Here is a 27,322-nt window from a genome sequence, read left to right on the forward strand (position 1 = left end):
TGAATAACTTCCATAACTTTGATGGGGAATATGTCTTGGTAAGAAAACAATGTTCCAGCAGGTCCATGAGGTTATATCTAGTCAGGAGATTGCACACATCGGGTATAAATCCTTTTTGTACTGGAATGTCATTGCTATGGTACAGTGTAGGTATACAAACGAATTAGAAATACCTTTTTTTGCCAGTAAATCATCTGGAAGTTTTATAAGGCGTTATAAAAAAAAAATGTCATCAGCGAACGCAGGGTTGTCACAGCGTAATGTTTCATGTTGATCCAACGAGATTTAGTTCCATTACATAGTACAGTGCTTTTTAGTTCTGTATATGTGTTTTTGATGATGGTAAGTATTTTCCCGTTAATTTCTTTTGATTTCAGCTTCTGTATGAGTCCCTCATGCCACACGGTATCGAATGCTTTCTTTATGTCGAGGACAGTAACATACACTTTGCTATGTTGTTCAATATTGGCATAGAGTGTTTCATGAAGAATAAATGACGCTGTTTGACAACCGACGTGACGTCGAAAGCCCTGTTGTTGCTCATTTGGAAATGTTGGACAATTTTGCGAAAGCCATGAATTGAGCCGCCTGTGAATAATACTTTACACTACTGGCAAAAGTGTAATGGGGCGGTAATTATCGGGTCCGATCTTGGTTTGTTGTTCCCCTTGTATATTAGTATAATAACGCCCCTTTTCCATATTTCAGAATTTTAGCAATAATTGTAACAATGGTTTAATAGTTTTATAAGGTATATGTAAGTGATTAATATCCGACCACCATATTTAATATGCTTATTAATTATTCCACCGACCCGTGGCCCTTCCGTAAGTTACTTTTTTGTATAGCTTCTTTAACTTCATCGAATGAGATTTCACGGCTTAGTTCTTCACAATGTTAATCACGCGAGTCTTCGGTGATTTCAGGTAGGGTATTATCATCTGAGGGATAAATATGTATGTTTGTCCGAGACTCAATGGGGAATTATATTTTTAAGGAGATTACATAATATAACATAACACAAATTTATGTATGCACAGTATGGGTACTGTTATACAGTGTAAAGATATGTAATACATTATACATGGTATTTCACAACAGATAAGTGTGGTATGTTTGAAACTGTATCCATTGTGAGTGTCGCTTTAATACAAGTATACAAGTTGTAAAACTGAAGTCTATCTGATATAGAATATATAATATTGGAATATGTATGGTATGACCACAGGGTATAGTTAAAGTTATTAAATTACAACTAGATTAAGATATTGCACATTATGATTTCTATGCATGACCAAAGTATGAAGAACAGTGTAATTATGTTGAGAGAGTATGAGTATATTATATTTTGTAACTGGATTAATGTAAATTTAAGGAGGGATCCCAGCTAGGGCCGCTAGCTCAACCCTGGTTTTCCCTCCTGACTAAATGTTCTAAGGAAATGAGAGGGGGGAAAAGGAAAATTAAAAGAAAAAATATCTACTAGATAACATCAAAAGATCTAATAACTAAGTAACGGATGTAACTAAGTATGGATGCCAACGCCGTTTTCATTTGTAACGTAATTGTTTTGGTGATGATATTGACGAAAACATGGTTTTTACGAAAACTAACATATCATGTCATGCTTGAACGATCTATGTAATGTCAATAGATTTGATTAATTCCAATGACATTTCATCTGACTTTCAACCTCGATGTGAAAAATAATCATAACTTCAATATCAAAGCGTATGCATGCGCGTTTGGCTCTATCTATAAAACTGTTCGAGCATTATTTTTTTTTTCTCCTATGTTGGTTACGGGAGCTAAGTTAAACCTAATATCCCGATATTCCAATCCAGCCACCTATCAAATGGCTTTAGATTATAACATCGCAATATTGATATTATTTTTCCAAAACTGCCTCTCAAAATGTATTTTCCTCTGTTTGAAAAATCCATAAATTTCCCACTTTCAGTCTGAATAAGCTATTATCCGCCCAAACAGTTAACGATCAACAAATAGGCTTCAATCGATAGCTTTAAACAATACTACTAGGTCACAGGACAAAGGAGCGTACTTTGGATATGTATAAAGTAAGTTAAGCACAAAACAATCACTACTTTCAACTATTGATTGTTAAATAAACATTGACACAAGAAAATGTTGAAATCGTTAAAACAGAAAAATTGACTGCAAAGAGACGGGGTTCTAGAATGGCACCTTGTTACATTTATTGTCCTGGTAGAATCTATAAAACACACCTCGCGATTCCATACGCTATAAATCAGAACATATTGTGAAACGAAACATTTAAAAGACAAAATCATGAAATAATTGCAATGATTAAATTATTTATATATTTTCATTATCTTTCTATTGTGTTTTCATCTCTGGTCTCCCCTCAATCTTTCTATTTTCTATCCCCCTCCTTCCCCCAGGCAAACGTTGACAATACCAAAACATACATTAAAAGCAAATGATCAGAAAACATAGAAGGGTACATTCTTTTAAAACTATTTTTTCCCCACTTAAAAAACATATTACAAATATTTGTGAGTTTAACAAAATAGCGGAAGAGCAGAAATAATATCCAATTGCAATGTACAACTTGGTTATATGTATATGTTTATACATTGAATCACTACTTATTTAATCAATTCATCTTATTGTTCGAGTGTGTTTCCCCCATAGCTGACGGGAGTACTTTTTTCGTGATTTCTAGCTATTCAAATAGTTTTATTGTACAAACGTTCGTGTATAACCCATATAAAGCAAACATATTGTAGTATTTACACTTAAGACGTTTGTTGTTTATTCCTTTTTTAATTATCACCCACGTAAATAGCGAACGCTGATAGTCTTTCTAGAAATAGCAGTACAAAAAAAGCTTAAAGTTGAATTGAAATTAACCGACACACAATGAAAGAGATGGGAGATAACTCTAAGCAGTGTTACAATTACATTAATGCTGAATCAGTGTACCAATAATTACCTAAGTCAAATAAATATATGTTGTACGTCATTAACAATAATACTTGAACTAGGTACACACACACACACACACCTACAAACACTAATGTAAATAATAATTCATATTCAGCGAAAGTATGTTTCCTTTGCTTTCAAAATGAATTCTGAAATACAGAACATTTGTAAAGTATATAAGATAAAGGTAATTTTTTATTTATTTATTTATTTATTTATTTTTTGCAAAATTATGCTTTTCCTTCCTTATACATGGATTCAACATTTATATCGGTTGGAGAGCTGTTTCTCACAGCAAAAATACCGCACACAAATAGTATCATGTACATTAATGTACAAGAAAGTTTAACCACACACATATATTGACAGAGATGGGAGGTAACTTCATTGCAACGTAACTTAATTTATGCAACGTAATTTACAACTTATACTACGGTTTAATCATATGTTGTGCAACATCACCAATGATATTTGTATTATACAGACAAGTAATCAGACAGACGGACGGACACATAGGTTAAGTGCAATGACGTAATTAATTTTCAGCAAAGTCATAATTTTTTCTTTGCATTCAAAATACTGCCTAAAATACATATCAAGTAAATTGTATGCAATTAAAGTATTCACTTTTAAGAAAGTGTGTTTTCCTTTTCTTAAGGGTACATACACATATTCAGTTATTCAGTTCCTTAACATTATTTACATTTTGTATACAGTTGTATTAGTAGTATAATTGAACGTTGTAGTATCAAATGGACATTGTAGTATGAAACGAACGTTGTAATATAAAATGGATATTGTGGTATAACATGTACATGTAGTATAAAATGGACATTGTAGTATAAAATGAACTTTTTAGTATAAAATGGACATTGTAGTATAAACTGGACATTGTAGAATATGAACATACCAAGTGAAAACAACAAAGATATGACCATGAATACACTATGAAAACCGTATGAAAACATTGTCTCTCGTGCAAATCACCTGATTAATCGGGTCATATTAATACGCCATCAAAAAAATAGTCCGCCTTTCAATTATGAAAATATTGTGTTTTTGTTGCAATTTGTTCACATAAAATAAATATGATTTGAATTGAATGATTGTATTTAATATTATTTTTACTTTAATACTTCTTTCTTTTTGATTTATACAAAATTAAACAAAAAAGACTGGAAAATGCGGAACGGCATTAAAACAATGGCATGGTGCATAGGCGGGATCTCCCGGCTGTTTTAATAATTTGGCGTTTCGTCGTATACATGACAAATTTTTCTTTTTAATAAAATTTCTCGTTTTCTCGATATAAATTTTTTAAATCAAGGTTATGTAAATATGTGAATAGAATTTTTTTTTTTTAATTTTCATTGCGGCTATGAATACCAGTAGCTAGCTACTGGTATTCATAGCCGCAATGAAAATTAAAAAAAATCTATTCAATCCATATATGATCGTTCAATCTCACAAAAGGAAAAGTGTGGATACGTCTGTTCAGGGTAACATTGATGGTTTTCCTCTGACGGATCCTATTATAATAAACGTCTAGCATTAAGCAATGAACGGAATATGTTAGTAGAGAAAATATCTATGCTTCGTATGGAGTGTGAAGGTTTCTTTAAGTGGAACCGCTAACTAGATATCATCCGGTTTAGTGGAGTCCCACTCGGCATTATACTGTATACATACAGTAGATCAGTGTAGCTTTACCCTATATGGGCGTTGACATGACTTTGAAATCGATTATTTGACCATATACAGTACATGCAATATTTGAGCAACAGGCAGACATATATATATATCTCAAAAAATAATAATTGACAATCCAAGGCCTAACATTTTGTACAACCTAATTAACTGTTTAGGTTCTCACGTGCCAAGGCACATGATGAGCCAGAGAAACAGGCTGTGCAAAATCAGAAACATATATAACACTACATGTTTCTGGCAAAATATAGCGTCTTAGATTGTCAATTACCGTTTTTGATATACATTACTTACATTCTGTCACCTTCAACATTATATATATATATATATATATATGTATATGGGTCAAAGAAGTTATAATAACGGTAATAATCCGGGTTAACACTGGATCCTTGCAAAGGTTTGTCTGCAGGGGACGAATTACTATTATATACAAATGTATGTAAAATCAATATGGTTTGGTAGTGTAATTTCTTTAAGTGAAGTTATCTTTTAAATGTGCTTCCATGAGTAAGGCACTATCACTTGTTGAACTGTACCAAAGTAATTTTTCTTTGATCTTGCTATTGAACTACTGTAATCTTTTTTCATTAACATTGAAAACACAATGCTTTAGAAATTGATTAACACGAACTATAACCATCTCTACACTCATATAGTTCATTTAACACGGTAATGAGTCGATAGCAGTATTCTTCTTCAAGTCTTCAAAGGTCAGGGAGATATAATACATAAAAAACGTAAACACGAAATCAATACGGAAAACAAAACTCCAGGTAGCAACCCAAACATACCATAACAACAAATCTTCACTCAGACGATAACATGATCACCATTCCAATATTAAACAGATCTTCAACATGTATTTCTTACTTTATTTTTCGGCTGTGAATATCCTGGAATACTGCAATTATCGATATACTCAGTAAGGCGTTCAGTTGATGTTTAAGATTGATTTTTTTAGCTGGAGAGATAATGACAATACCGGGTATATACACGGTAAACAATATCGAAGCTATGGATTGACAAACGCAAATTATTTACTCTAACAGAAAATTGTCATGAATTCATGAATATATATAACAGAATATCGATTTCAAACTCTGCGGCACTCCGCTCGTGTTAATGGTACAGCATAAAACCAAGGCGACACCTGAGACCCGCCAGGTAAAAGCGATCGATGACAAACTCAGGTGCGATACGGATAAAGTTCAATACTTCTTGCTGCTGGGCAGATTCCTGGCTTACCATCGTCCGTGCTCCCCTGGCGACCAGACCAAGCGACCGGCTAGTCAGTCGTCTGTCTGTTCACATTAACACCTACCTGCACAGGTACGTAGTCGTACCTCACCTGACTGAACATAGGTACATGAATGAAAAGTTAAAACAGTTGTTGAACTTCTATCGTCTTATGATATCTCAGCAAAAAAACTTCACCTGTGATTTTTGAAGTTTCAACTTCTGAAGCCGAGAAGGTAAGTACAAAACTTTTACGTCAGTTTATTTTGCATCAACCATATGAAGTTTGATATAAATTGTCACATCAATTGTCTCAGTGGTGTTAATAATTTACTACTGTCGGTATAAAGTGTGAGTGAAGAGTTATGCGCCGATGATCACAGTGATATTGTGATAGTTGTGAGGATGTCACAATGTGTTCAGCAGCAAACGTTCGAACTTAATTATTAATAGCCGGTGATAAGTTATTCACGGAATCGTTAGCAATCTTCATAAAACTCTTTTGATCCTAATGATTTGAAATTAAAGCAATAATAATTTTAATGTCATATTGATATGGACATGTCATCGAATTAGTTAAATAGCCTATATTTTACTTACGTAATATTCCAATTTAGTAATATTATTGTACACTACATTATTAGCTTCAATCAAAGAAATTTCATTTGAACACCTGGTAATAAGGACGTTATCAGCTTTTTGGTACCACCTTTGCAACTATTCCCATATACCAATTTGATCATAACTGGAAGCTTTTTAAGCAGCCCGGGAGGCGCCCGATATTGTATGTTCAAAAGGTCTGCAGGGCCTGTACTATGACTTTATTGTCTCAAGCCGGAGATGTAGGACAAGAGATCAACCATTTTCTCAAAGAAACTATCAAAATAATGTTGCTTGCTTTCAAACAATTTTATATTCTTGTGTGTATGATAAGCTCCACATTACGGACTCCCATGTGTACGTGTGGTATTTTTTCACAATAAAACGAAATACTATAATCAACACGAAAAATAATCGAATTCTGAGGAGCATTTCATCTATACATATACACAAGACTGTCGCTATGCTCACGGAAGGGAAATACCCATTTACGGTACACCAAAAATCTTAAAGTATTATTTGGTAAATTACAATCAATTTATACGGTGACAATTTATGCATTGACAATTTATACTGTGATTATTTATGCATTGGTAATTTACACGGTGACAATTTATACATTGTCAATTTATACAATGACAGTTTATACGGTGAAAATTTATACAATGACAATTTATACGGTGACAATTCATACAATGACAAATATACATCGCCAATTTATAAATTGACAATTTATACGATGAAAAATCAGAAAATGTTAGTTTGTCATATGCATGCGAAAGCAGTATTGCAGCAATGTCTATTTCTATATAAATCGAATAATTCATAGAACTATGGTCGCGTTAAAGAAAAAAATAGCAAAATAATATCTTGATGTAATTTTCTTTTAAGTTCTGACTGGTTCAGATTAATGACGCTTCTCACAGTTAAACACTATATACTGTCCATACTTAACGATAATTATAACGGAGGAGGACGAAGGAAAGACACCAAACTTCACACTGCCACATTATATAATGCATTAACAGTTGCTATGTAAAAGAACTACTCATTATCAGGCTTTATTTCACACTTGTATTATGTAATATGATTATATGGGCTGTCTTTTGGTAAGAAATGATAACGCGGAACTCGATTGATAGTGCTACCTCACTGAATCATACTCTCACTCACCCAGTCACATTATACTGACAGCGGGCGAACTAGACATCGCACTCCTGAAAACGTTGAGTGTTAATCAGGAGTAGAAACTACCAAATTTAGAGACTTGGCTAGGGGACAAAAGTGTTCCTTGCAGAGGCGACCGCACAACTAAAGGCTACAAGTGAGGTAGGGTGATACCGACATTAAACAGTAATAGTAACGGAAACTGAGAGGGGAAATATAAACAAAATGTAGGTATACACTTGTAAAAAAGACAACCTATTCTGGAGGATAAGAATTTTTTGCTGGATCAATCAAGAATGTTTTTTGTTTTTTGTTTTAATTTTTTTAATTTTTTTTATTTTTATTTTTTGCGGTGTGTGTGTGTGTGGGGGGGGGGGGGGGGGGGGGGATAATATGGTATTGGATATTGAATACATCACTTGGTCGAAATCTACATTCATTTTTGTGTTAATAGGTTGTAAAACTTCTTTCTATTTAATTATTGTAATCACTAGAAATATGACACAAGAAGATATATCTTCTGAATTGTATACTTATTTTGTATCATTTATAACAAAAACTGTTTTTTCTTATGATTGGTTTACCCGTTGACTACTTGAAATAATGATATTCGTTCACTTGCATTTCGGGTTTAAATTGAATTTGTATCAAAACTATCAATAAAGCGTTTGTCTTAATGCTCACACACACGGTACAACATAACTGAAATGTGGAGAATTTGGGACTAAAATCATTTTATATCTGTGGATTGCATTGTGGAAGCGCAGCTTGATATAATCGAGTGTTTAAAGAAGAGCTTTAACTGAAGTATCATCTTGCTGACATGCTTAAGTCTTATTTCAATTTAAATACCTACGGGACTAGAGCGCTGACGGGATATTAGGTACACATGCTTGTTACATAACGTCATGATAAAGAATAGAAAAATGCATGTAATCCCATTCAAGCACGGGGGATAACGCAGATTCCATATCAGATGATGATAGCCCCTCAAGAGGAATTCGTGTGTCATTGTAAAGCAGTGGTTTTAATGTTAAGTAGCAGTTGTTATGTAAAGACTTGTTAACAGTTTAGGCATCCGAATGATATGTAAGTAAAATCACTGAATTACTATTAAAACAAGTAGATACATGTATTATATCAACACATAATTACTATGTAAACAAGAAGTTATATTAACAAATACATGTGGTTGCTATATGAACAAGTAGTTGCTATATAAATAAGTTATTGCTATATAAACAAGTAGTTGCTATATAAACAAGTAGTTGCTATATAAACAAGTAGTTGTTATACAAATAAGTTGTTGCTATACAAACAAGTAGTTGCTATATAAACAAGTTGTTGCTATATAAACAAGAAGTTGATATCTAAACAAGTAGTTACAATATAAACAAGTAGTTGTTATATAAACAAGTAGTTGCTATATAAACAAGTAGTTGCTGTATAAACAAGTAGTTGCTGTATAAACAAGTAGTTGCTATATAAACAAGTAGTTGCTATATAAACAAGTAGTTGCTATATAAACAAGTAGTTGCTATATAAATAAGTTGTTGCTATATAAAAAAGTAGTTGCTATATAAACAAGTTGTTGCTATATAAACAATAAGTTGATATCTAAACAAGTAGTTGCTATATAAACAAGTAGTTACTATATATAAACAAGTAGTTACTATATATAAACATGTAGTTGCTATATATAAACAAGTAGTTGTTATATAAACAAGAAGTTACTATATATAAACAAGTAGTTACTATATATAAACAAGTAGTTGCTATATATAAACATGTAGTTGCTATATAAACAAGTAGTTACTATATAAACAAGTAGTTACTATATAAACAAGTAGTTACTATATATAAACAAGTAGTATTTCATATAAACATGTAGTTGTTATATAAACAAGTAGTTACTATATAAACAAGTAGTTACTATATATAAACAAGAAGTTACTATATAAACAAGTTGTTGCTATATAAACAAGAAGTTACTATATATAAACAAGAAGTTACTATATAAACAAGTAGTTACTATATAAACAAGTAGTTGCTATATAAACATGTAGTTGCTATATAGACAAGAAGTTACTATATAAACAAGTAGTTACTATATAAACAAGTAGTTGCTATATATAAACAAGTAGTTGCTATATAAACAAGTAGTTACTATATAAACAAGTAGTTACTATATATAAACAAGAAGTTACTATATATAAACAAGAAGTTACTATATAAACAAGTAGTTACTATATATAAACAAGTAGTTACTATATAAACAAGTAGTTGCTATATAAACATGTAGTTGCTATATAAACAAGTAGTTGCTATATAAACAAGTAGTTACTATATAAACAAGTAGTTACTATATAAACAAGTAGTTGCTATATAAACATGTAGTTGCTGTATAAACAAGTAGTTACTATATATAAACAAGTAGTTGCTATATAAACAAGAAGTTGCTATATAAACAAGTAGTTACTATATATAAACAAGTTATCCTTATGTACCTAAGTAGTTACTATATATAAAAAAGTAGTTACTATATATAAACAAGTAGTTACTATATATAAACATGTAGTTACTATATATAAACAAGTAGTTACTATATATAAACAAGTAGTTACTATATATAAACAAGTAGTTGCTATATAAACAAGTAGTTACTATATATAAACAAGTTATCCTTATGTACCTAAGTAGTTACTATATATAAACAAGTAGTTACTATATATAAACAAGTAGTTGCTATATAAACAAGAAGTTGCTATATAAACAAGTAGTTACTATATATAAACAAGTTATCCTTATGTACCTAAGTAGTTACTATATATAAACAAGTTATCATTATGTACCTAAGTAGTTACTATACATAAACAAGTTATCATTATGTACCTAAGTAGTTTGAAGTACAGTTTAAGGTAGTTGAGGTAGCTGTTTTATAACAAATGTTTTTCAGCTATGCTCCAGTTTTCTGAGATCGTAAATCATTTCCTATACCATTTTTGTTAAACTTGTCAGTTATAAATTCATAAATTAAGCCTTCTTTTCCCAGAGCTTGTTATAAACCCCGGACTTATTTGATTCAGGGATTGAACTTTATAAAATAAATATCTATGAAGATTGATACAGTATAGAACGTAGTTATAGACGGTCGTTCATAAAGCGCCATATTATACATCAAGCCAAATATTGTGTACGTTAAATTTAAAACCTAGGATCTAGTTCCTACTTGGACAACCGCGAAAAAGTGGCCCCTGCGAAATAAAACAAATGTACGTACAATATATTCTTCCAGTTCTACTCAATTCACTCAAATGTATTACGTGAAGGACTAGATATGCGAAATGGATTCAATAGATAATTAAAATGGGTCTCAGTGACGTTTTGAATTACTACAGATTTAACAAGTTTTCTTGGGGTTTCACCCAGAATAGACACATGCATGTGTGACATTCTGAAAGGTACTTTTATTGAATTCCAGTGAACGACATATATGTTTTAATCATCATCCGAAGTGGAATGATGAGTACTTTTGAAAATATTATGTTATTCTTTCAACCGACGCGTTATCATCGATGAAGTTTACAATGTGACATACAGTAAACAGTAACATTACATTTACATTCTGTGTAATCGTTTGACTTAGTTGTCCAAAGTTCACTGATCTAACAGTAAATTTAGTGATTTTTGTAAAAAAAACCGTTTTGTATTTGATGGTGTCTTTTTGAAATTTCTAATCTAATTTCCTGTAAAACATTTTAAAATTGATTCCTTACATTTTTTCATATGCACGGAGTTATACCAAGTAGCTCTACATGATGGATTCCAGATTTAAAGTCTAAATAACCACAAAATAGTGTTACTTACATAACTTGGTTGAGCATAGTTGTGATAAACCTTATCAAATACTTCCACATTTATCGGATTTTTATTATACGTTCCCAAGTTATAGAACTCATTATAGAAAAATAAAAACATTACGTGTACACAACAGTGTAACCCTTGTCGCAATATTATATATAATAGTTATGTTTAAAATAAATTCTTCCATTTAGACACCCTTTTGATGTAATTTTAGAATTAAAATCATGATAAAGTATATGAGTTTGTGTTAGTACGTATATGATCAAGGAGGCCACAGTGCCAAATTTAAATCTGAGATATAAAATTATAATGATATATAAAATCTCTCATTTATCATTATTCAGGAAATCCTAGTAAGAGAAGTGATTTAATTTCCTCGAGTTAGTTATGACTCATTATAAGTATTTCGCAGTTGTTTTTGTTGGTCAATTCAGTCATGGATTCCTAACATAACATACTTCTGTTTGGGTTCAGGTCAAGGAAACACTCATGTTGGTACAAAACATAACGAAATGGACAATGCATGGTATTTGTCGAGTATCAAAATAAGTCCAATGCGCTATATATCACCATAACCCTAACCAGGACGTACAAATACGAATTATTATGATATTTCTGTGATAATACTGTGATATGTTGGTAACCCATGGTTAGCCAACTTCAACAAGTGTGTCTTCCAATTCAAGCAAATGGAATAGCACTTTACTAGGGCAAAGGCTTTCTGTAATATACCGGATATAACGAATATCAAAGTGGTGAAATACGGTATGATATTAATAATGTAGGTTACAAATAGTAAAATGATAATGTAAGGGACATCTTATTAAGCAGATGTTGTTAAGTAAAACAGCATAATGCTTTTTCTCATTGACTAGTTTTAAGACTCATTCGTGAATTTTAAGTCAACAATTAAAAACTAATTCTTGCCGGGTTCCAAAACATAAATTATGTAGAAATGAGAAGAGAAAATATTCCTATGCATGAAATATTGTACAGATGTAATAGCTAAACTGTCGTTATATCTTAACCAAAAGAACAAAAAACTGCAAAGTGACAAAGCAAAAAAATTAAAGAAGATAATGAGACCGCGTGTTCAGAAAGGATAAGCGTCCTCGACTCTAGATCAAATCCCGATTAATACCACCAATATCTTAAAACACCACATTTCCAACTGATGACTAGAATCTTATTTTCGTATCTAACTTCTTTTTTTTGGTATTATAACACAATCTACGATGTAAAGTGTTGCGTCGGTTATGTTTCCAAACCAAATCACATATAGCAAGTAGAATTGTGGTTGTAAAAAATCCGTCTTGAAAGTGCATAGAAAAATTGATATTACACGGTAGGCGATAAGTGAGCCTGTATTTTAGCGTTGTAGGAGGTTAAAACAAGGGTAACAATATGTGTCAATATCTTGTGTTGTACGAAGGCAATTAGAGAACAGGACCTGCGTCAGAAGACGATACTTATCGTTATGTCCGTTTTCAACAACTCGAAAGCATGACATGATACAGATCAGCTTACATGTCTCTTTACATTAGACCAATTATTCAATTATAGTTCTCGTAAAACTCCTCCCAAACGTAAGGACGTTAAAGGTGATTAGAATCAACCTCTGTACATATAAATTATCATGGACGATTTCGAAGCGAAAGAATGAATACATGTCAACCGTTAAGGTGATCCAGTCGGGAGGGTGAATATGGAAATATGCTTTGACAAATGACATCTATTGTGTAAGAGTTGTATATTCTCAATAACTGTTTATACATATGTACTTTTAGGAAATAGCCCAGATGTATTGTCGAATAATCACAGAATAATCCATAATTTCAAATATTACCTTTTATTCAATATTTCATTTTATGTAACTCAAACTAACATTTGCTAAGGTCTATACACCAATGTATTGTGAAAAGAGGTTTTTATGCGAACAAATAGTTAATGTATTAATGCTCAGTGACCTAATTACACCTGTTTCCTTTGAAGGTAACATAAAATGCTAGAACGTTCTCCATTAAATTAAAAGATAGATTGGAAGAAATGAATAACAGAAATTTCCAATTTTCAACCGAATGATAGCATACCAAATGTATTTTTCTGCACAGACATAAACAAATACAGTGTATCATTATTGTGTGGTTCTTCAAATATTCATATCTAATCAGGTATTAGTACAGGTATCTGTAGTGTCTCATTACTGAATACGGTTTATGATTATAGTCTCTTTAACTATGCCACAGTTGGTTACAAATGGTCGTTTCTGTTATACATTTAAGTTAATCAATTATAGCAAAAACTACTGTTATATATATCTTATATAACAATAACCAACCTATTTCATGTCATTACATCTGCCAAATCGATTTCATGTCATGATGACAGAATTTTGTTTATCACACGTATGATCTGATAAGCTCAAGCCCCGTTATACCCAAACTACTCCAGATCACCATTGTCGTTTGCATATAGGAACTTTAGTTCTCTCACATCTGTTCCCGATCGGACGTGAAAAAAAAATATCACCGGCCAGTGGGTTTTTCCCGGATACAAGATGCCTATCACAGTAAACGCGCGAACAACATCAGTTACCTTGTTTCGTAATTGTAAAATAAACAGAGTTTAGATATTTCCCCTATTCACCGACTTATTCATCTAACCTGTAGCATTCCAAGTAACATGCCTATAGTAAGAAAACATATCTATTTAAACTTTATTATTTTATGTCATCATGATCGACGCTTATAATCTGACCACAAACCTATTTTTTCGGTCATCGTGTTGACATAAGCTACCTAACTCTCTTTATTAATCTATCAGGCCCTGGTTTCATAAATGTTCCTTAACGTAGGGAAATCCCTTCGCTTTAAACATCCTATTGGAAAGCACGATTACATTTAAGGACAAAATCTTACAAAACAAATTTCTTTTAAGTCTGTAATAAATTCATCTGGAAATTCGTGGAATATTAATGAATGAAACTAGGGACATCTGACTTTCGTTCAATAAGCTGGTTTAAAGGGTTCCCGCAACAGCTTACTACATGTATATGCTATTGTGAAGGCTGCAAAATGACTTTTCGACGGGTTTAATGGCATATTTCAGTCTAATACCTGTGACCCAAAAGAGAACTTACCCTGGACGTTTTGCCCGTGTAAATCAAAACACAGACATGACATATTTAAAAAATCAAATACTTGCACATTTCATTCATACAAAATCTGTCATCAGATTCTCAATTCCTCTGTGGCCCAGTCATTAACCAGAACTCATTGAAGATAGGAAGTACAATCAGGTAAAACGCTCGCTGATTGGCTAATTCAGTTAGGCGAGTCCTTAATCGTTATACGGCTGTAATATACAGAGAAAGTACCAGAGGTCACGTGAGAGATAGCAGAGAGGGATGATCGAGGGTAGCTCAAGGACAAAGTGATAATAGTTCTGCTTTGATTGCATTTAAGTCTATCATATGTCGTAATAGAGACGGGTTTCCTTTAGGAAAGGGCATAGCTTTAGATTTTAACGAGACGGTTTATGTTAATCAGAAATCATATACGCTGAACCGGATTGACTCCCGTTTGGTGATTCAAGGTCGTATAATGTTATGTGCATGATATGAAATTAATATTGCATACTAAATGAAGGATACAGGCATCAAGGGACTATATGATACATTGGTACTGACTTTATTGACAGGGAGGTCCCAAGCTAGAGTCCCAAACGGTGGGACGAAGTGACAGGCTGATGTATACATAGGTGTAAGAAAAATCAATATAACAGATTTATTTATTTTAACATTTCTTTATCCACAAGGGAACAGATCAGCGCCCGTCATTTATTTTTTTTTAAAACAGTCCTTTCTATTTGTTTTATGTACCAAAGTTTCAGCACACCATTTAAAAAAAGAAACTGCCTCTTTTAAGTATCAAAACTTATTTACTTTTTTACTATGTTATATTACATATCTATATTGAAATAATCTGATCTGATCTTGAAGTCCCCAATGGATAAGTGTCTGGATTTTCCAATGCATTACTCAAGTAGCTATAATCCAGGTCACGTGGAATGCATTAAGCACCTCGATACTACATCTATTCGTCTCATTGCACTTCCATTAAATGTATTGGTTCGACAGTACAATACCATACCTGTAATAACCTTGTATCCTACCTGTAATAACCCTGTATCCTACCTGTAATAACCCTGTAACCTACCTGTAATAATCCCGTATCCTACCTGTAATAACCCCGTATCCTACCTGTAATAACCCTGTATCTTACCTGTAATAGCCCTGTATCTTACCTGTAATAGCCCTGTAACTTACCTGTAATAACCCTGTATCCTACCTGTAATAACCCTGTAGCCTACCTGTAATAATCCTGTATCATACCTGTAATAGCCCTGTATCCTACCTGTTGTAACCATGTATTCTACCTGTAATTACCCTGTATCCTACCTGTAGTATACCTGTCTTATACCTGGAAGTGTAGGTAGGCCTTCATAAAGAACACCCGCGTGCCCATTGAGATTCATAACAATCCGCGCCAATTCAAAGGTCGCCTTGGTGATGAATTGGATCATGCTTGAAATCTGCTTCATTGGATCACAATATATATTTTCAAAGAAAATTTCAGATTTTAGTTGAATCGATATGGATTAATAACCATAGATCATTTTAGTTAAGATATATATATATATATAACGATTGTTTGTGTGTCTGGCAAAATAATTAACCCTACCTATTGTATAATGGCCTCGTCCCCTTATCAATCATGGCTGAAGATTACTCCCATTCAAAGACTGATGGGCCTAGCTTTGAAATTTGACTTTCATATTTTTGTCAATATCAGTCCCTTTCGATCTTGGAATTTGTGGCCGAAGGAAAATAAAGTGTTTGGCACGTTTCATGTGAAGCAAAAACCGAAGAATTCTTCAGAACTGATCAAACATAATATGTTTTATTCTGATCAAACACAATATATTTTGTTCTTGCTAATTTATTTTTAACCGGAAAAAGGGAGTGCACATAACCGGTACATGATATAGTGGCACGCACGTGTTATAGAAGTTATAGAACATAAGATTGGCTCGCTTTAACGTTATCGTACTCTTACAATTACGGACGTTTATCCATGACGTTGGATAATTCTATGTACTTTGGTTAAACTAATTAGATAATCTTACAAACTCCAATAATTTAATGAAATACAAAAAGAACATGATGTGAATGTTCAGAAATATATTCTACCGTATGTATATGCATACATATCAACATTTAATGTTAAAATATATTCCAGTTGTTTTATTTCAGATATCATAACTATACAGTAAGAAAAAAATGTTCATTTATACGTAAACAAGTATGTCCTAACCCAGTATTTTTCTCACGTGTACATTTATACCCTGCTCTACTTGTCCCCTAGTTCACCTGTACGGACAGAAATGTATAGTACATGTAGTATTATGTTCGGTTCAGAAACCTGTGAAATTCGGATATTGATATAATGGTCTGTTCGTGTGATTTCCTACAAAAACATTATTGTTGTCGGTGAGGTGGAAATCTCGCACGGGGTATTTGCGTAATATTCCGAATAGATTTCATTATTCCGACTAGATCCTACCTGGCTAGGACCGCCCCGGGACGTAAAACATTACAATTAGTGGAAATCGATGTAAAGCGATGTCATTTAATTGATAGAGGTTATATGTAGCTTGTTTGAAACATGGCGCGCATTCATTTTTCCGGTTAAAACGGTCAGAATAGTCTAGACGCTTTGGTACGATGAATGTTACAATGAACCAGAATTGCTTGATTAGAACCACAGCGGGTTAAAAAGTGTAGTTGTTTACGCTATCAAACCAATGGATGGTAGTTAGTTAAATGGTTAGTTTATGTAATTAAAGAGGATAATGGAATAGCATGTAAACCTGAAAAAGAAAATAGCATCACTAGTCTATTTCATTGGTAAATATGAAATCACCTATGTTCACACATTCAAGAAAAACGTTAACATCTTGGAGTATTGAATTCGATGAATGGCAATTTTTATTAAAATGTGCTTCAAACAAAGCTGTAAGCCCTCAGAAAAAAAGGACGTGACGTCATGCACCACACGTGATGATAGTTTCAGTTAAACATACAGAGGCCTTTGACCATATATCCATAGTCTTAGTAGATACCTTATAGAGCATGGTAGATGTTGAATCCAACATTGGACGAAACTCAACTGAAACGTGACAAAAAACGCGCTCAGTGTTAGGTATGCAAATATATAATTTTTGTCTCGTACCGTGATCGTGAATATTTTATATCCAGGACGATATTTTAGGATTCCACAACGGAAATGACCATTCATCGATTTGTTTTATGAACAAAATTACCTAAAAATTCTTCACGCATGGAAGCACATAAATAGTTGCATTTATCTCTATAAACGTCGAAATAAAAAAATGTTATATTACCTCAAAACGCAGAGCGGAAGTTGTGCCAATTGAAATATCTAGTCACCAGAATCGACCAAGTCGAAATCCACTACAGCACATGCGTTATAGACTATAAAACCGCGGTACACTAGAACTATTGTTACGTCAAATCTAGACTTTACCGACAGGCCCTCGGGATGGAATCGAGTTCCAAACAAATGTATGGGTCCATTATGGTTTATACAGGAACTATTTCTGGACAAGAGACTTTGTTCCATCCACTTTGCTAACATGGATTTCGAACGACAAAAAAACGTATTCAAAACCGACAGAATGCCATGTTATCATCGATTTCAGGGTACACTGACCATGTATGACGTCATTCCAATGTCTTCGACACACATGGCCACGTGCTGAGGAGTAAAATGATATACATCTCGCAAGGACAGAAACTAATTAAATGTGAGGTAACACAATGGCCAGTAAATCGATACCAGACTCTTAAGTGTTGTCTGTTAACCTGGAATCGCTCTGTACGTAGTCCAACATTGATGTAGCAATTGCGTAAGCCATCGTTTATATGCGTGTGTTTTTCTGTTGTTTAGCTTGTAAACAGCTATACTAAAGACGAGTTTAATTTGTCGGTCGTTAACATAAGAAAGTCGGACAGGATTTTAAACTTGATTCTTTTGGTGTTACCAATGTATAAATCTTGTTAATTCATCTCACGTAACACCTCTCCGTTCTGAAGGTTTGTGATTCCTTCAAGCATCCTTTGTTCCTTTGAGATATATCATCATGTATACATAATAATGCTTCAAGGAAAACGCTGTACATTTTCTGACGATTTCAATCTTCTTTGATATTGTGTTTTGAAGAAGAACTTCTTTCTAATATATGTATTTACATATCTCATTCCCATTGAGCAAATCGGATGTGCTATATAAGTTTATAAATTATTGAAAATTAGTGCTAAACATTTAGCGAAGCATCATCAAGATCACTCCAAACATAAATAACTTTTCATATTTTCACTTTTTACAAAATCTTTTGAGTTTGCGCATTAGATACTCCTTCTATCTGTAGGTATATATTATGATTAGAAGGGGCACATCATTTCCATGTCTTGCTTTTTTATTGGACATTTTCTTTCTTTACGATACTGTATATTTACTTACCGTTTGTTTTCGCATGTGATGGGTTTGTTTTTGTCTTGAATACTTCTGAGCTTGTCTGCAAAATTATTTAATTCCAAATATTTAGCAATATTAACCTTATTTTGATTCCAGTTCTGCCAGACTCGTCTTTATTTAAGATTTAATATTGTTAAAGTTTTACCAATATTTTACTACATTCCCTCCGGTTTTCTTTTTTGTCTGAAGAATTCCTTTTGGCTAAGTGCTAGTTTTCATTCATGTTGGCTGAAGTAAATGTTCAACTGCTTTGTTTTCATGGTTTATAATTCAAACTTGCGTGTAACAACCATTTTCATTGATTAAGAAGTTGCTCGCCCATGACGTATAAAAATACGTCGCCGTTTGTATCGTCATTTTGATTGGCTGCGCGAATTTCTAGTATAGCAACTCATTGCGCATGTAACGTATACGTCAGACGTTGTTATAGAGCAAGTAAACACGACGCCATATTGGATTACCGCTTGGCAGGGTAGACGAGGAACCTAGCGGGGGTTCGGGGTGCAATCCCCGATAAAAAGAAAACAAAGCTTACCTTTACAACTGGAAGTCATCTAACTGTTGTTTAGGTCAAGAGTTTTTAAGGCATGTCGTTTTGGTAGAATTGGCGCAGGATGACTTGAAGGTCGAGTAGCTGTTACTTCTGACGCTGTCTTTTCTATGTCAAAACACACTTTTATTAAGTCGAGGAGAGATGCTTATTTGTCCTGATGAAATAGCAAAATAGGAGTCATACAAAGGTTTTACCGTTCCACTGACAGGGAGTGATTTCTTTAACGCCGTCCAGATACTTTCAATAGTATTTGTACAGGCTCCGGTATCGGGGTTAACAGAGTGATCAGAATGATTTATTGTTGGGTCACTGGGTCTGTCGTCACTCATGATAGTGGCTGCCGGAAGAGAATGTTTTCTTTAATGATCTCTAAAGATTGTCTTTGGTTCTGTCTTCCACATATTTTCGTTTCCCTTTTGACCCCCCCCCCCCCCCCCCCCCCCCAAAAAAAAAAAAAAAAACTTTTCGTCCTTTGTGATATTTACGTTATCCAAACTTACTTTCATCAATTTCAACTGTTGTTCCGACACCCAAATTTGTTCACTGTTTTTATCAACGACCACAGCTGAAGAGCTAGATGGCTTTTCCCCGTCCGTGACCAAGGAATTTTACTGCAATTCCTTGTTAAAAACTATGTTAAAACGTCCCAACTCAAACTTTTATGTTTTATTGCCAAATCGCCATTATTTTTGTTTTGGTCCACCGTTTACGCGGTCTCTCAAGACACGCTTTCATCGAACGCCTTATATTTCGCGCAAAAAATAGGGACCGCTATACTAGATGTGCTCCGTAATTTCTAAGAGAAAAGGGTCCACGTCAATAAACACAGTATACACAGGGATGATTTATAGAAAACTAAATTAAAAGAGATGAACTTCATACATTTTTTTATGTTATGGAGCCAGAACTCAAAATACTGGAGTGTACCCGTAGTTTATCTAGGATACACTACCTTCCTACGTTTTTTTTTCCCAAAACATCTTAACATTTAAACATTTAAGTTAATCTTTAAGTATAGAAAATGTTAGTCGTATATGAATTTGTATCTTCGATTTATGCTTTGATAACTATTTGAGGCTTAAAATTCTCTTTGAAGTGATGCAAATTGTACAGTGGTCTACATGATAAACTGTTGGTAAATCATTATTCATTCTGTGGTCTTAAACAAACGAAACACAGACCAAGCTTATCTGGGTTTGCGAGACGTATTTTCAAACTATCCGCAACGGTATAGTCATTAAAACAAGTTTAATTTTCACAATAAAATTTCCTGAGTAGGCGCATTTTTTCTGGGTCGGGCGGCTTACGCCAAACCAACTATATATATATTTTTTATTTTGGCCATATATTTGGACTAAGGAAAGGAATTAACCATAGTTCCACGTTATGCAGATACAGAACGCATGCGACGTTTTAAGCACTTAAAGGACATTCACATTAAATCTACAGGACGTTGTAGAAGTAAGACAAGCTTTGTGTTGTCTTTGGTACATACGAATGGCCATATATCCTGAAAGGCTGATCGATCACGTGATTACGTTAGCATAACAATATCGAGTTTGACGACAACTATCGATGTATACCCCGGCAGATCAATGACGGAGTTCTTAGGAATAATTTCAAATGTGGACTAATGACCACGCGGGCCCGTCACGTGAGATGTTAACTTGTATAAGTACAGGTGTCGTGGTATACTTGTATATAGAAATCGATCACTTTATTAAGGAAAATCTAGAGACAATTATTTATCTGGACTCGCGTTGAATTAGAGTAACGTCCATATCTAGAAACTCTTATAGAATAAACTGAAAAAACAATGCATGTACATGTATATACAAATACAATTTTGTTAGGAAAACAGTGTATACTAGAGGTACATGTTCTGTATACAAGAGGTATCTGTTCTGTATACTAGATGTACATGTTCTGTATACTAGAGGTACATGTTCTGTATACTAGAGGTACATGTTCTGTATACAAGAGGTACATGTTCTGTATACTAGAGGTACATGTTCTGTATACTAGAGGTACCTGTTCTGTATACTAGATGTACATGTTCTGTATACAAGAGGTACATGTTCTGTATACTGTACTAGAGGTACATGTTGTTTTGTATACTACAGGTACATGTTCTGTATACTAGAGGTACATGTTCTGTATACTAGAGGTACATGTTCTGTATACTAGAGGTACATGTTCTGTATAATAGAGGTACATGTTCTGTATACTAGAGGTACATGTTCTGTATACTAGAGGTACATGTTCTGTATACTAGAGGTACATGTTCTATATACTAGAGGTGCATGTTTTGTATACTAGAGGTACATGTTCTATATACTAGAGGTGCATGTTCTGTATACTAGAGGTACATCTTCATGTTCTGTATACTAGAGGTAATGTTCTGTATACAAGAGGTACACGTTCTGTATACTAGAGGTACATGTTCTGTATACAAGAGGTACATGTTCTGTATACTAGAGGTACATGTTCTGTATACTAGAGGTACATGTTCTGTATACTAGAGGTACATGTTCTGTATACTAGAGGTACATGTTCTGTATACTAGAGGTACATGTTCTGTATACAAGAGGTACATGTTCTGTATACAAGAGGTACATGTTCTGTATACTAGAGGTACATGTTCTGTATACTAGAGGTACATGTTCTGTATACTAGAGGTACATGTTCTGTATACTAGAGGTACATGTTCTGTATACAAGAGGTACATGTTCTGTATACAAGAGGTACATGTTCTGTATACTAGAGGTACATGTTCTGTATACTAGAGGTACATGTTCTGTATACTAGAGGTACATGTTCTGTATACAAGAGGTACATGTTCTGTATACTAGAGGTGCATGTTCTGTATACTAGAGGTACATGTTCGGTATACAAGAGGTACATGTTCTGTATACTAGAGGTACATGTTCTGTATACTAGAGGTACATGTTCTGTATACTAGAGGTACATGTTCTGTATACTAGAGGTACATGTTCTGTATACTAGAGGTACATGTTCTGTATACTAGAGGTACATGTTCTGTATACTAGAGGTACATGTTCTGTATACTAGAGGTACGTGTTCTGTATACTAGAGGTGCATGTTCTGTATACTAGAGGTACGTGTTCTGTATACTAGAGGTGCATGTTCTGTATACTAGAGGTACATGTTCTGTATACTAGAGGTACATGTTCGGTATACTAGAGGTACATGTTCTGTATACTAGAGGTACATGTTCTGTATACTAGAGGTACATGTTCTGTATACTAGAGGTACATGTTCTGTATACTAGAGGTACATGTTCTGTATACTAGAGGTACATGTTCTGTATACTAGAGGTACATGTTCTGTATACTAGAGGTACATGTTCTGTATACTAGAGGTACATGTTCTGTATACTAGAGGTACATGTTCTGTATACTAGAGGTACATGTTCTGTATACTAGAGGTACATGTTCTGTATACTAGAGGTACATGTTCTGTATACTAGAGGTACATGTTCTGTATACTAGAGGTACATGTTCTGTATACTAGAGGTACATGTTCTGTATACTAGAGGTACATGTTCTGTATACTAGAGGTACATGTTCTGTATACTAGAGGTACATGTTCTGTATACTAGAGGTACATGTTCTGTATACTAGAGGTACATGTTCTGTATACTAGAGGTACATGTTCTGTATACTAGAGGTACATGTTCTGTATACTAGAGGTACATGTTCTGTATACTAGAGGTACATGTTCTGTATACTAGAGGTACATGTTCTCTATACTAGAGGAACATGTTCTCTATACTAGAGGTACATGTTCTCTATACTAGAGGTACATGTTCTCTATACTAGAGGTACATGTTCTGTATACTAGAGGTACATGTTCTTTATACTAGAGGTACATGTTCTGTATACTAGAGGTACATGTTCTGTATACTAGAGGTACATGTTCTGTATACTAGAGGTACATGTTCTGTATACTAGAGGTACATGTTCTGTATACTAGAGGTACATGTTCTGTATACTAGAGGTGCATGTTCTGTATACTAGAGGTACATGTTCTGTATACTAGAGGTACATGTTCTGTATACTAGAGGTACATGTTCTGTATACTAGAGGTACATGTTCTGTATACTAGAGGTACATGTTCTGTATACAAGAGGTACATGTTCTGTATACTAGAGGTACATGTTCTGTATACTAGAGGTACATGTTCTGTATACTAGAGGTACATGTTCTGTATACAAGAGGTACATGTTCTGTATACAAGAGGTACATGTTCTGTATACAAGAGGTACATGTTCTGTATACAAGAGGTACATGTTCTGTATACAAGAGGTACATGTTCTGTATACTAGAGGTACATGTTCTGTATACCAGAAGTACATGTTAAACATTAATAATAATTCATCCATATCCAGACATTATAACAGAATACATTGAGCGATTCACATATAAAAACCAATGAGAAAAAAACTAAGTACAGGAAAGGCCCTAGTTCAATACGAATCTGATTTTAATATAAATACGAAAATGAGGCTTTTGAATAGAAAATAACCTTTCGTTTCTAATAAAACTATTGGCTAGGTCAAACATCAATATCATTTATTTATTTGTTATTACATGCAAAGATAACCAGTTGGTTTAATTTCTAAAGCATGGATTTTTTTTTATTATTATTTACAATTAAGATTGCAAATGACAAGATAAAATACAGTAATTATTTATGTCCCGACCTGGTTACATACAGTGCGGGCTACAGTAGCTCCATAATTGATCAATACTCTTACCATAGCTTGCCTTTGTTTACCAATGTAGGTCCCTCCAAGCATGTTCATATACTAATTGTCAACTTTGAAATAAAGATATTGATTGTGTACGTCTGATGTTTTTTCAGTGACGTTTATTACAAAGAATCCATTCCAATATCTAGATCTTAGCCGAGCAATCGATTGTGAAATCGATATTGGCCTTTATATGTACATGTGGTAGTTTTTTTTATGGAAGATGTGTTAAGCCCACTTCTTCATATGAAACAGTTGGAGTCCTGTTAATGTAATTTACAGAATGTGTTTTGACATTTGTTTTGTTAACATATGAAGAAGTGTAGAAAGAAAAACAATCATTCATCATGATATTTACTGAAACATTCAAAGTATTCCCACATACTTCTTTTCTATAAAATATCTGTAAATCCGATAAAAACAACTAATTCTGTCCCCATACAAAGATGATATCACAGTCTCACATTAAATGTGGTCCTCAAACATATTGAAATGGTGATTATTATTATTTTTTTTTTTTTTTTTTTTTTTTTTTTTTTGTTAATTTTTTTTCTCTAATATCAATGTCTTGGTGAATTCGAAAAGGAAATTGAACAAACGGAAATCATTGTCCGAACAGGAGAAATATCCAAACTTCTATTTCTAGATTCAGTACCAGCGCCATGAAGTCGTACAGGGTGTTCAGATAACATGTCCCCACTTTACACCTCAATAAAGCTAAAAATGGACCGCAAGGTTATAGATAGTAGAGTTTTTAAACGATGGCATCAGTGCAAATTGATTTGTATATCACTTAGTTCACAAATATCACTAAAGTTTCATATACATTTTTAAAAAAGTCTCCAATTTACATATTTTTTTAAAATAATGTAATTTTACTACCAACTTCATTATGACGTTATTTAGAATGGATTCCAAGTGACCACCTTTTTGTCCCAACACTAAATACTATTTCTCTAAAGTTTCTTGTCATATTTTTGCGAGTCTCGCTTGAAACGTTTTCATATCCCTTCTGATTGCTGTTTTAAGGTTATCAATATATTTCGGGGATGTGGAATACACATGATCCTTAATGTAACCCCGCATGAAGAAATCTAAAATGTTCACATCCGGTTAGTGTGGCGACTGCGCGGTGATATTAAGTTGTCTCCAAATGTATCGGACAGTCAGGTTAATACTTTGTTAGATGTATGAGGAGTTGGCCTATCTTGTTGAAACCACATTTCTCCTGTATTAATCTTCATTTTAATTTAGGAATAATGCCTTTTTCAACAGTCAAATAACGCTCTGATGTAACAGTTGCAGTTTCGCAATCCTCTTCATAAAACAAATGGTCCAATGATTCTGAACTACTCATTACTGCCAAAACAAACTTTCTGGCTATGAAATAGTTTCCCTGCATTTAAGTCTGACTTTTCTGTTCCCAAGAATCCCATAGCTTGTTAACTTGTCCATCTAGCATAAAGTGCACTTCATCAGATAACATAATAATGTCGCTAGTGTTAGAATGCTCATGCATCCATGTTGAAAATGCATTTCGAGAAGAAACATTTGTATCTTTCATCTGCAGCATCATTGTAATGTTATATGGTGTTAACTTCAATTTAAATTCTAAAATCCGGTATACAAACGAAGGACAGAAACACCCTGCATTTAAGGAATTATGATGTATTCTCCAATAGTCGCAGGCTATGAAGTAACAACAGTCACCAACACGTGTACCATCCAGGGCCTGATATGGTGGCTTTACATCCACACATTACAACACATTAGGAATTTGTTAATTTATACATAACTTCGGCATTCGAATCAATGTCTCAGAATTATTTCAATATTTTGATACCTTTAATTTTTAGTTGCTAACGCTAGATACACTTGTAGATATATCACGTGGCCTTTAGTTTCAACGTTTGCATTTTTACTCGAGACGATGTAATATTCTAGAACTGCATATAGAGTTCTAAACTCTGTCACTGAATGTATTATATAAACCTTGTCGTGAATGGTTAGTGTATTATATAAACCTTGCCGTGAGTGGTTAATGTATTATATAAACCTTGTCATGAATGGTTAATGTATTATATAAACCTTGTGAGTGGTTAATGTATTATATAAACCTTGTCGTGAATGGTTAATGTATTATATAAACCTTGCCGTGAGTGGTTAATGTATTATATAACCCTTGTCGTGAGTGGTTAATGTATTATATAAACTTTGTCGTGAATGGTTAATGTATTATATAAACCTTGTGAGTGGTTAATGTATTATATAAACCTTGTCGTGAATGGTTAATGTATTATATAACCCTTGTCGTGAGTGGTTAATGTATTATATAACCCTTGTTGTGAGTGGTTAATGTATTATATAAACCTTGTCGTGAATGGTTAATGTATTATATAAACCTTGTGAGTGGTTAATGTATTATATAAACCTTGTCGTGAATGGTTAATGTATTATATAACCCTTGTTGTGAGTGGTTAATGTATTATATAAACCTTGTCGTGAATGGTTAATGTATTATATAACCCTTGTTGTGAATGGTTAATGTATTATATAAACTTTGTCGTGAATGGTTAATGTATTATATAAACCTTGTCGTGAATGGTTAATGTATTATATAACCCTTGTCGTGAGTGGTTAATGTATTATATAAACCTTGTCGTGAGTGGTTAATGTATTATATAAACCTTGCCGTGAATGGTTAATGTATTATATAAACCTTGCCGTGAGTGGTTAATGTATTATATAAACCTTGTCGTGAATGGTTAATGTATTATATAACCCTTGTCGTGAATGGTTAATGTATTATATAACCCTTGCCGTGAATGG

General features: G+C 33.4%; 1 protein-coding gene across 1 annotated transcript in view; it reads left to right on the forward strand.

Moving 5' to 3' along the window:
- Positions 1–5,926: 5,926 nt before the first annotated feature.
- The window catches only part of LOC117334340 (TWiK family of potassium channels protein 7-like), a 61,962-nt gene continuing 40,566 nt past the window's right edge, over positions 5,927–27,322 (forward strand). The window contains exon 1 of the transcript XR_004534128.1: positions 5,927–6,152. The gene's annotated coding sequence lies outside the window, so the exon portion shown is untranslated. The remainder of the gene's footprint in view (positions 6,153–27,322) is intronic.

This window comes from Pecten maximus, chromosome 9, assembly GCF_902652985.1.
Source record: "Pecten maximus chromosome 9, xPecMax1.1, whole genome shotgun sequence".
In the NCBI taxonomy this organism is placed as follows: domain Eukaryota; kingdom Metazoa; phylum Mollusca; class Bivalvia; order Pectinida; family Pectinidae; genus Pecten; species Pecten maximus.